Source organism: Pinus tabuliformis, chromosome 8, assembly GCF_031772625.1.
Source record: "Pinus tabuliformis cultivar Carrire ecotype Pingquan chromosome 8, CPIR1, whole genome shotgun sequence".
NCBI classification, from domain to species: domain Eukaryota; kingdom Viridiplantae; phylum Streptophyta; class Pinopsida; order Pinales; family Pinaceae; genus Pinus; species Pinus tabuliformis.
The window spans coordinates 1,279,408,457-1,279,421,630 of NC_142294.1; the positions used below are offsets into that span (position 1 = coordinate 1,279,408,457).

Below are 13,174 nucleotides of genomic sequence, written 5' to 3' on the forward strand. Positions count from 1 at the left end.
AAGATTTTCCTAGACTAATTTATGGTCTGAGTACAGGAAGATAATGCTACAATATGGGATAAGGAAGGTTGCGAATCAAAATTTTCTTGGAAATATAGACTAAAGATCTAATGAAGTGTATCAAAACTAGGCATAGTGTCTATATCGTTCAAGAAATATCGTAATTCACCATCCTTGGTATACTTGGTAAGATGATGAATCGAAGAAATAGGTCGGGTATCCTCATCACTACTTTCATAATCTAAACATAAAGTATCATGCAATTCTAGAATAAATCTAGAAGATGGGTATGTGGTGACCTTTTCCCTAGAGTCTCCATGTGAAATGTACATACCATCAGAGTGACATCAAATATAAGCATTGGTCGTGGCAGCCATGGTCATTCGAGAATCAAAGGATGTCCTCCAACTTGATTCTTTGGTTGGAGCACAATGAAATATGTGGGGTATTCCCATGAATCTATAGAGACAACAATGTCTTCCAATACTCCATTGGGCTTGATTTTAGATTTTTCTACAAGTTCAAGCATAGTGGGTGTAAGAAAAATATGGTACAACCCAAGTTGTTCCATGGTTTGCCTAGTCATCACATTGATGGCCACCCCTAGGTCTATTAATACATTAGAGACAAGGATATCACCTATCTAGAAAGAAACAATTGGGTTTCCAGGATCTATATATTTCTTCATTGATACAAATCATGTCATTAACTCAGCTACTCTACCAACAAACTTAATGGTCTACGATTCTACTCTCTTCCTCCCTAGATTTTTAAGACATAATTCCCAAATGATCTTTGTATAGATGAGAATTTCTTGGATAGCTTGAAGTAAAGGGACCTTTATACAAGGATTCCTTAATTCAGAAGCCAGAGTGGACTCAGGTTCACTATTCTCAATGACCAAACGCTCTGGATAGGGGGCTGGTCTGAACAAGATGGTGAATCTGAAGGTACGAGAATGGGCTGAAGGGTGACATTGTTTTTCGAATGATCAGGAGTTACCTCCTCCTTTTTTCTCTTCAATAATAACGCTAGACTTTTTTTGTTTTTCTGGTTTAAATACCCTTTCCAGATCTGAGTTAACGCTCATTTATCCCAAATGACAAGGTTCGATGGGTAGGAAGAGGGGTGGTCCAACCAAATGAATCAGTTGTATTATCTTATTATTAGGATTTGGTACCAGTTGAGTAGGTAGTTGAGGTGGTATAAATGGTGGTGGAAAAGCAAATGGTGGCATTGATTGGCTTTGTTGAGGTAGAGAGGGAAAGAATGGTTGTGACATATGGTGTGGTGCATAGGAAGGAGGATATGATGGAATTTGAGGAGGATCGGAATGATATGAATGGTTTGGCCGTCTCCATCCTTGTTGCCAAGGTTGAGAGGACTGTCCATGATGAAAATTATTCCCGTGTTGCCAATGTTGAGAGTGATTGTTATTATTATAATAGGAATATGGAGGTGCATTATAGCCATAAAAATGTGGTTCAGGAGCCATACCTGTACTTACCTGTGGCTAGTTTCTTCATGCTCCCATGGAATGTAATGGGTTAGGTTCAAAATTCTCTCCTTCAAGTACAAATTTTAATACAGATATGGAGGGGAACTCCTTGGTGACACATGGTTACCCCTGCATACACCCACAGTATGCATGTAAAATTCATTAGCACATTTGTCCCAGGAATATTAACTCTCTAAGGAGTCAAATCTTCATTTAGAATATGGTTAAGGTCCCTTTCTTAATCTCTATATAATAATTTATAGACTAATCGATCTAACCCTTAATCCATCCTTTCCTTTCTATTAGGACTCATTCACCCTTATTAACCTTGATTAATCATTAAGCCTCGCATAATAATCATACACACTATGAACTTAGGTTATATGTGGACTTACCCATAAAACCTCTCTCGGCGCTTTATTTCTATTATAATTCTTTTATAATAGAAATACACATAAACATTCATAAACTTACCATTTCCACACTCTTATAGCCCTTGCACAGTTTCTGAGGTTTCACTTTATCACTGATCGCAATCGCATCTTTGCGGGTCACATTAACATGTGTTCCCCATCTCCTCCGATATGCGATTAACCTTCGGAACTCAAAATATAATAACTGCGCCTGTATAACCCTATCGGTTCTAACCAATCAAACTTGCTCGACAGTCCTTCGTCGTTGATCTGCACTCAACAGATCTGATGGTTCACAAGGATTTCGCATAGACAACAAGCATGAGGATTAACAACTCGCAAGGCACTTCCTCTCTCCTCCTTGCTGCTACGTGTCGAGCGGCTAATGGAATCGGGTGGACTCATGATATTACCACTTACCACTTAGAGTGCCCCCGAAATACCACTTCTGCTTATAAAACTCGCCTTTCTTCTTGGTTAACTTCCGAGCACGTTAGCACCCGATGACCGTAGATCTTCTACCATCGACGGTTGTGACGACTCCTCTAGATTCTTCTTCCACCAGCTCTTAAGTTAATCTCCGTCATTCATTTCTTGATTCTCTTCTGCATGATTTAATCCTGATCGTTTATTTCCTTTGTCCTCGCCTATTGATCTCCAAGATCCAATGGTTGTTGTGCATCACCTCTTCACTTCTCCGCTCTTCTCTTTACTTATGTTTTACGTTATTTCTTCAGCATTTTCTCTGTTGTTGAGGTTTCTTCAAACGTTCTCGTCCTTCTACTATTCTGCTGCTCAATTCACTCCTGAGCTTGACTTCTGTGAATTGTCACATTGCTGACTCTCCAGAGCTCCACTCCGATCCTCTAATTGGATTCCGAGACCCATTATGATTCCTCTTAATCATTCTCTCCCTCTGCGTGTTCTATAGAAACTTTGCCTACAACCTTTGTTATAGAGCCTATGAATTCACACACAATTCAATCTATCAATACCCATAACACACACACATATGTAGTTTCAGGATAAACCTCTGTATTATATAAATACAAACAACTGATTACATATCGAGACTCTCTGTCTTCTCAGGCCTAATCTTCAATATCCATGGCCTCCCCTTTCACTCTACCCGTAGGCTTACATTTATACATAGGAATTTATAACCAATTTCCTGGTTTAAATCCTAATCTACTGAACTGACCCCTAAATGTCCTATCTAGTTCGTCGAGTCATGAAACTACGTTAAGAGTTATAATTGACTTCTAACTCTCTCGCCATTATTAACCACTCATGCTCTTCTTCATTCGAGAGCATTTACAAAATATCTCACATCATCTAATTAATTCTTATCCTACTCACTCAAAAGCCTAAATATTACATTAATTCAACACTTAGGAACCCAACATCCTTAAAACACATGACCTCCCTATGTCTACTAAAATACAATGATTTTCCTTGGGTTGAACGTTCCTACATTAGACTCCAAAAGTAGAAAATATTCATGATCTCCTGATCATGTGTTTTCATAAGTTGATAGAAAACCTCCAGTGTCTGATATTATAGTTTGTAGCTACCCAAATACCTTGCACCTTTGTTGTTGTTGTATGTCTGATGTATTTTGTTTCATATTTCTCTCCTTATCAATTAGGTTCAATTTCTGATTGATCATGCTTCCTGCTGCTATCAATTTCCTCCACATGGACTCTTTCATCATCAACTGCCATAATTCTTCAATCTTTGTCTCCAGTTCATCCTTGGACTAGTCCCTACCTTTCCACTTACTACTATTTATTTCTCTCTACTTCATGTTGTTGCTATGGTACACTAACTCTTCAATCTATTGTTGGTTATTTTCAATATGTAGTTGTTGGTTCCTTACTTTTTCTTTTACTTTTTCTCTTGCTCCAACTTTTTCTTTGACTCATATGCTTACTTTGAATTCCTCCCTTTCATCCTTACCCTCTTTCATGATTATCTCTTTTTGCATTGAATTGTAACTTTCCAGCATTCTCTCCAGCAATTGAACATTTCTGTTCCATGGATTAAATTCTTCCACAAAAGTTTCTTGTTCATCTTTATTTGGTTTCTCGCCTGTGCCAAATTTCTTCCAGCCTCTGCAACTAAACCTATACTCAGAAAGCACTTTTTAAAATAAAAAACATAAGGCTTCTATGCCTTATCTTCCTTTGGCAACAATTCAGTTTGCTGCTCTATTTCTTTCTCCTCTGTCAACACATCAATATGTTGATTTGAATTCTCAAAAGAAATCATCAGACTGTCAACTAGTCTCTCCTCCACACCATCTGCTCTAATGATGTCTTTCTGTCCTTGTTCACTGTAATGAACTTCTTCCTCTACAATCACATTGTCATACTTTGAATTTCCCAGAAAATACTCCAGCAATGCTATTTCTTTGTGACACTTCACAAGTACTTCATCATCACTTATAATCCCTGCATTTATAAATGAATTGTCAATTTCAAAAATTACAACGCTCAACAGTTTCAACTGTTGTTTCACATATCAGTTCTTCAAACTGAACTTCATCTCTTTTTCACACAAGAAATTATCCTTGTGTTGTAACAGTTTCATTACTAAGTTCTTTCTACTGCAATAAGTCACTGCCTTCCACATTCAAGAGATATTCTCCCTTGTCCTTTACTCTAGAGTATTCATGTTTTAAAAGATACTTTTCCATACTTTTGACAGCTTCGAAAGATTTCTCATCCTCTGCAAAACCCTCCTTTGTTAGTGACCAATCATCAGATGTCCTTTCTCCCAAGGATAAATCCTTTGCACAGGTTTCTTCCTTCTTAAGAGCTGCCATGGCTATTTCCACTGTGCCTATCATCATGGTGAACTGATGATCCTTTACTATGTTTCCAGCGAACATAGTCTCTTCTTCAAGTTTGCCTTTAATTTCTTGTTGTTTACCTTCTCCAAGAGCTATCCTTATGTTACCATCTACGTTAATATTCTGCTGCATTTGTTCTACATGCACAGACAAACTATGAGTCTTAAGAACATGAACCCTATGGTCCGACTTGATGTTTCTGCCATCATATCTCCTTGTTGTTCCAAGTTATCTGTATGACACAGAAATTTTTTTATGGTCCCCTCTTCAATCTCCTCAAGCCCTTCACTTGGTTGCTTGATATCTTTCCCCAACTGTATATGAGACCTATCTATCTCATCTTCTTCCATAACAGAATTTAGATTATGCTTGGCTTCTTCCTCCTTTATGACAATATCAAAAAATTGTCCTTCTTTACATGTTTCACCTGCAAACAAACACAAATTATCAAATTTTAAAACCATGTGACCCTTTGGCCTCACTTTAAGTTTCAGTCTTCAAGTCTTCATCTTCACTCAAAACTTTACCCTATTCTGCTTCACAAATGGACACTTCCATTTTCATTTCCAGCTCAGCTTCTCTGAGATTTTCCATCTGCCACCTTACTTGCCTCTATTGTAGCCTTCTCTACAACTTATTCCACTTCACTGGCTTCTTCTTTAATACCCAACCTTGTCTCTGACTTTCCTTTAGTATCCTTATCAATACATCGAGTTGTTCTTTTAACTCTGCAATTTCCTTGTCAATTTTCTCTTGACTCATCCTCTTGCCATTTGCCTTGGCACCCTCTTTCTTCATCTTTCTTCTGTTGTGGTCTTCCTTAGAACCTCTGCTATGACTATCAGTAGCCATCTTCTTCTTCTCTATCTTCATGAGCTCCTCACTCATTCACTATGAGCTGCATTAAAGCCTCTGCAACAACAAGTCCTCCTTGTTGCAACTTACCTCACCAAGGTTTCCTTTGTACTTGGTCTTTTGGCAAGCAATTGGTTCTCTATCTCTGGAGCCTCCTCTGAGAAATTCTCTCTGCTCCCTCTAGGCTTCAACTCATCTGCACTTCTCATAAATGTCCTCTTGTATTTCAATGAGCATGAAATACTTGGTTCTGACCACTTCTTCTTTCACTCAGAAATTCTTACCAGCTTCCTTCATCCCTTAGCAATTCTACCCACATCCTTTGTGGAATCGCGTTTGTGATCTGCAACAATACCTCTACAGTAACAAGTCTCCTTCTTGCTACATATGCTTCACTAAGCTTCTCTCCTTTGAGCTCAGTCTTTTAGCATCTCTCTGGTTCTTTCCTCTGGAACCAATTCAAGCACTCCTTGCTCTATATTGTTGCAACCTTCTCACCTTCTTATGTTGTTACCTATGCATCAATGTATAAACACACATTCTCAAATCAAAATAGAACATATCACCTCACCTTCAAGATCTTAGCATGATCTTGTTTCACCATTCCACCTGTACCTTCAATGGATTGTCCTCTGTCTCTTGCATCTGCATGTTATGCTACACATCATCTCTGTGAGCCTACTTTCTGTCAGATCATAATATGATCCTTCCATGCCTACATAAACATATTAAAGCATAACTTTGTTCTCAATTCATTTACATAGAATTTCTTTGTTCTATTTTAACTCTAATTTTTTCAATTGCAATTCTGCTCTCATACCAAATGATGTCAGGGTCACCCCCGCTTACACCCATAGTATGCATGTAAAATTCATAAGCACATTTTTCCCAGGAATTTTAACTCTCTAAAGAGTCACATCTTCATTTAGAATATGGTTAAGGCCCCTTTCTTAATCTCTGTAGAATAATTTATAGACTAACCGAGTCTAACCCTTAATCCATCCTTTCCTTTCTACCGGGACTCATTCACCCTTATTAACCTTGATTAATCCTTAAGCCTCGCATAATAATCATACCCGCTCTTAACTTAGGTTATATGCGGACTTAAGCATAAACCCTCTCTCGGTGCTTTATTTCTATTATAATTATTTTATAATAGAAATACACACAAACATTCATAAACTTATCATTTCCACACTCTTAGAGCCTTTACACAGTTTTTGAGGTTTCCCTTTATCGGTGATCACAATCGCATCTCTACGGGTCACATTAACATGTGTTCCCCATCTCTTGCGATATACAATTAACCTCTAGAACTCAAAATATAATAATCGCGCTTGTATAACCCTATCGGTTCCGACCAATCAAAGTTACTCCACAATCCTCCGTTGTTGATCTGCACTCAATATATCTGACGGTTCACAAGGATTTCTCGTAGACAACAAGCATGAGGATTAAATGCCTGAAAAGTGATTTCCTCTCTCCTCGTTGTTACTACGTGTTGAGCGGCTAATGGAATCGGGCGGACTCGTGATATTATCACTTACCACTCAAAGTGCCCCCAAAATACCACTTTCACTTATAAAACCTACCTTTCCTCTTGGTTAACTTCTGAGCATGTTAGTGCCTGATGACCATAGATATTCTACCATCGATGGTTGCGATGACTCCTCCAGATTCTTCTTCCACCAACTCTTAAGTTAATATCCACTGTTCATTGCTTGATCTGTTCTGCGCGATTTAATCTTGATCGTTTATTTCCTTCATCCTCTCCTGTTGATCTCTAAGATCCAATTGTTGTTGTGCATCACCTCTTCACTTCTCCGCTCTTCTCTTTACTTACGTTTTATTCTATTTCTTCAATGTTTTCTCTATAGTTCAGGTTTCTTCAAAGGTTCTCATCCTTCTACTATTCTGCTGTTGAATTCACTCTTGAGCTTGACTTCTATGAATCCTCACATCGCCGACTCTCCAGAGCTCCACTCTAATCCTCCAATTGGATTCCAAGACCCATTATGTTTCCTCTAAAGCATTCTATCTCTCTGTGTGTTCTACAAAAACTCTGCCTGCAACCTCTGTTATAGAGCCTATGAATTCACACACAATTCAATCTATCAATACCCGTAACACACAAACATATACAGTTTCAGGATAAACCTGTGTATTGTATAAATACAAACAACTGATTACATATCAAGACTCTCTGTCTCTTAGGCCTGATCTTCAATATCCATGGCCTCTCCTTTCACTTTGGCTGTAGACTTACATTTAGACATAGGACTTTATAACCAATTTCTTGGTTTAAATCCTTAATCTACTAAACTGACTCCCAAATGTCCTCTCTAGCTCCTCGAATTATAAAACTACCTTAACGGTTATAATTGAACTCTAACTCTCTCGTCATTATTAACCACTCATGTTCTCCTTCATTCAAGAGAATTTACAAAATATGTCACATCATCTAATTAATTCCTATCCTATTCACTCAAAAGCCTAAATATTACATTACTTCAACACTTAGGAATCCAACTTCCTTAAAACACATGACCCCCCTATGTCTACTAAAATACAATGATTTTACTTGGGTTGAATGCTCCTACATCACTCTATGGCATGGTTCTCTGCACAAGTCACACATTTAGTAGCACCTTTCATATTAGCAAGACACTCTCTTAAAGGATGCTTTTTCCTAAACTTTGGACAAAAAAAAAAACAATGACTCTTGTTCCTTTTCAAATTTTTGTTGAAATTTCAAAGAGTTTATTTGTCTACTAACAGTATTCATTATTTCAATTTTCATGTTGTCCATTTTATTCTCTAAGAAAATTACCATAGCATATGTAGATCCTAGTTTCTTAGTTTTGCTTCGACCTCCTTTAGGGGATCTAGATTGATTTCTGGAGAACTTCTTCCACAAGTCACAAATTTCTTCAAAAGTTTTCTGAGAAATGTCTCCTTGTCCTAAAAAATTCAAATTATGTCTAGAATCCTCAGTAATTCCTCGTAGGACTAAGGTTTGAATAGTACTTAAATAAAATTTGTGTTTGGACCTTTATAGTATATACAAAAATCTCTCTAAGTAATCCTCCAAAGTCCCATCATCACCTTGTACAATGGTGAAGATCTCATCCTGCATTTCTCTAGTTTTACAATATTCCTGATATTTATTCAAAAATACTCTCTTGATTTGGTCCCAAGAACTTACATTGTTTCCTCATAGTCCCATGAACCAGTGCAAGGCTGAATCCTTGAGAGTTGGAGGAAACAACTTTAATTTCTAGGAATTAGAACAATAATCATAACTCTGACACAATATATCAAACTCAAAAATAAACGAATTTGGGTCTTTGTGCACCTTACCATGAAAGTGTGGAAGAGCTGAAGGTGAAATATTTTTCATTTGTACATTCACTTCTGAGTTCATGATTGGAAATCCAAAAGTAGACTGTTGTTCATTTACCTGGTTCTCACCTGTCCCCTCTACATCATCTTCATGATCAGCCATTATTGTGTCTCCAATCGGACCACTTCTAGAATGTGAAGCTTGACAAATGCTAAATTAAACTTTCTGATCACTGTTAGCCTCCTTCTTCCCCTTTTCGGGTTGCATCACACCTAAATCATTATTTCCAGAATCCAAGTGAATTGTTTCGGTGTGATGAGTCTAGGTTTACTTAGACTTTCTACCTGAAAAGAAGGTCCAATATGAGAAGGGTTTTCATATTTTTCAGTATTTTATCAGTCCTTATTGGGCTTCAGACCCCTACCTCTCTTAGGCATTCATTTAAAAAAATGAAACCAAAAAATAAAATTCAAATTCTTATATAAAAAACAATATGTTAAGTGTTGCAATGAGTACAAAATCAACACTCATGAAATCCTCAAAACAATAGAAGCATATTGTAAAAAAATAATACCAGACTTACCCCTATTGCAAAAAATGGAAATTTCTTACCAATTTCAAATCGCCTCCCCAACAACAATGCCAAGACTCCTTCAACACTTATTTGTCAACCTGGGGGTTTCGTAAACATAGAGACAAAGTACAGGAAATGCCGGAAATGATATGAACTTTTCCAAAATCTATTCCTACTTCCTTAATTTTAATCTTGTAGAATCAAAAAGAAAATATCACCAGACAATTTACACCAAAGGTATTCTACTGTTGGAATGTGAAAGAAAGTACTCTTTCAGGAAAATAAATGAAAGGAACTCTCAAACTTCTTGCAAACAATCTTAACTAATGAAAATGTAAATCTATGTTTATCTTCAGTATAGTTGTGTGCCAGGTTAATAATTGGACCCTTTAATATATCTAACTTCTTATAGATCTTTCTCCCTGCACTAAGATATTATTCCTGTACTTCTCCAACGTGCTTACACTAGTACCAGAACAAAGTTTAGGTCCTGGAAGTATATTTTACACCTGTACTGAAGATTTATGTCTTCATGCAGGAGCTCTAAGCCTCGGGACTAGAGCAGTCTATTCCTGTATCAGTATATTGATTGTTGTACTGGAACAAATATTCCTTTCCCAAGTTTTCCAATCCTTCTTATAAGAAAATAGATAATGTGTTAAGTTAGGAAAAGAACTTGCAAAGGTGAACAAAAATTCAAAATAAATTCCCCAAACCAAAATATGCTTCAACCAATCTTAATATCTAAAATAAGAATTAATTTCCAAGGAGATGATCTAATTGTGACAGTAGACCTCAATCCTATAATAGTTATTCACACGAACTGATCTGCATTCATAATCTTCTTAAGTCAAAAAGATTCCTTTTCATAATAATTACACATAAAGTCTGATCTTTCCTAAACAATATGAAGTACAGGTATACATTAGTGTGTCACAATGACATTCAGTTTCAAATTACCTAAAGCATGTTTAGTCGAGATATCAAGAACACTTCAAATGAAAATCACACACTGGAGAAAATAATTAAGGCTCATTAATCATATAAGAATAGAAGACTATTACTATAATGAACCAAAGGAATCCATCTTTGGAACTGTAAATGCAAGAGTGCAGGAATGTGTGCTTGCATGATCCAGGCAGAAACGAGATTAAACTTCGAAGAATATAAATCATAAAATTAAACTCAATCGAGCTTGCACACCACGGATCTATCATACAATGATGAAATCAAATCTAAACTTTGCAGAATAATAAAATCAGCTGTTTACTTCACACTTTGCATTAAATGAAATTAACACACCTTAATCGAAAAATAAGAACACGAGGGAAAATGATCTAGGCTGGCTGGGCCCTAGCCAACCATCTCGTTTTCCTGTTTAGGAAATGCAAAGATTCAGTTCTTAATCAACGCATAAAAAAAAAATTACAATCATAGACTGAGAAATAATGGTGCAGTCCCTTTATATTAATAATCAACAAATGTACATCATGAATTCGAATCCAGCCTAGAATGAGGGCAATACCAGCAAACCTACAAAAGAACGGAATTACACTATCCTTGCTATAGCTATCGCTCGATGCCATTTTCTCTTTGAATCCTATATTTTATACATTCGTTCAGTCTTCCGGCCATAACCAAATTACATAAAGTGTTACAACCTGAGCCTTTTGGCTATAACAAAATAAAAATAATAGTTCATACTAAGCCTTTCAACTATAACAAAATGCTAATCTAAGTATTCGGCCGATGACCCAATCTACACCATATCGCTAACTTTTCTCTCCACTCCGAGCCCAACTCAATTTGATAGTTCTAGAACAAAATGTCTGCATGAGGTGGTGAGTTGTCAGGGCAGTTAAGGATTCACCAACAGTGCAGGGATCCTACCTGCACTCAACCATACTAACAAGATCATCAATACATTTCCTATAAAATACTTTAGGAAAATAAATATTAGTTTTAAATATTCTTAAAGGTAAAAAATCTATGAAAATGATTAATTAAGCACATTCGTAACCCTTAAACATGAAATAGAAATCTATTGTAGGAAAAGGCATGATTCTTGGACTAGTGGAGGAATAGGGAGGTTTTCAAGGTTAAAATAGAGGTCTAAGGTTATGGTTTTGAAGGAAAAATGGGTTAAAAATGAAGCAATTTAGCCTACCAACATACCTAAACCTGTAGCCTCCTCTTGTGCAGCTCTAAGTAGAATATCAATGCCGTCATGTTCCTCTGCTTTGTAGATGCAAACTTTATCTTTTTCTTTTTCATATTTATATTACCATAACTTCTTCTCTTTTAGCCATTTGTAGGATTGTTTGGAAGTCAACATATTCTGAGGTTCAATTTTTTTGATTTACTTGTTCAATTTATTGTTTTCTTTGAATATGTTTTTTTGTTTTCCTTGTACATTTTTGTCTCCCTCTACAACTGCCTTTCCATGATTTTACTATCCTCTAGCTCACTAGTCAACTTTTCTATTTTCTTTAGATATTCCTCATTATGCAATTCTATGGATTCTTCCCTTGCCTCTTTGGCATATGAATGAGATGACGTGGCTCCTACCCAAACATCATCAAAATAAGAGCCTTTTTCTATCGACTCTTCCAGAGCTTCCTCCTCTAATCTCTATATGATCTCATCAATCTATTTTGAGGTTTGTGGAGGTTTGGTTTCAATAATCTCAATTTCTGGGTCTTTTCCTTGGTTGCTTGGTTCTTCTTGTGATTTTCTTCTTGATCTCCTATGAATGGACAAAAATGATTTTTCTTTCTCAATCATAACACCATCCTGCTTCTTTTTCAACCTTGCCTAAGATATAAAGGAGAATTCATGATACTTTTTGTGACATGTAATTTCTCAAGCCTTTCCTCATTCCCTATTATTTGGTCTTCAAAGTGATGTTTGGCCAAAAACTCATTCTGAAGTATCCCTTTTTTCCTTTCATGATGCTCAAAAAGTACCTTGATCAACCGACAATGATAGATATAAGCCTCTTTAGCTTCTATTTTGTTTTTGACATTTTCTGTCATTTTAGTCAAGCTCTTTGTAAATAAGTAAGGAATATTGATTTTATAGTCTCCCTTGATATGTTGAAGCAATTTTATATGGTAAAGGTAGACTATATTATGCCCATTGTCACAAGTAAAATATTTTTGGATGATCACAACTAATTCTAGCCATGGCTCCCTGAACTAGTCTCTTAAAATTCCTTTTGTCCTATCAAAGGTCACCTTCCTTTGATTTTCTAGGAAAAAGGTCCATCCTTTCTCCCTAAAATGTAAACCTTTGTGATATTCTTCACCTATTAAAGGAAGTTCTAATTCTTGAGATAGGAAAGTTGGATTTACTGGTATAGGAATTTCAACCACTTTAGTTTTCCTATTTTCAAAATTTTTTTTGAATTCTTGTGTGATTATGTCATTGTGGCCATTAAACTTCCTAAGGAACTCTAGTAGTTTTTCTTGAAATAATTTCTCCACATCATCCTTACTCCAATTTTCTACTTTTAAATCTATGAGTTCCATTTTTTTTGCCATTTGCATATGCTATTTATACCAAATTATATAACCTTGCCGAGTAAATAATCTCATTATGAAGATAACAAGAAAAATATTATTTATTCATGCAATAA

The 13,174-nt window shown here is 36.2% G+C and overlaps 1 pseudogene; it reads left to right on the forward strand.

The window, feature by feature from the left end:
• The first annotated feature begins 1,209 nt into the window (after nt 1-1,209).
• The window catches only part of LOC149240080 (casein kinase 1-like protein HD16), a 54,043-nt pseudogene continuing 42,078 nt past the window's right edge, over nt 1,210-13,174 (forward strand).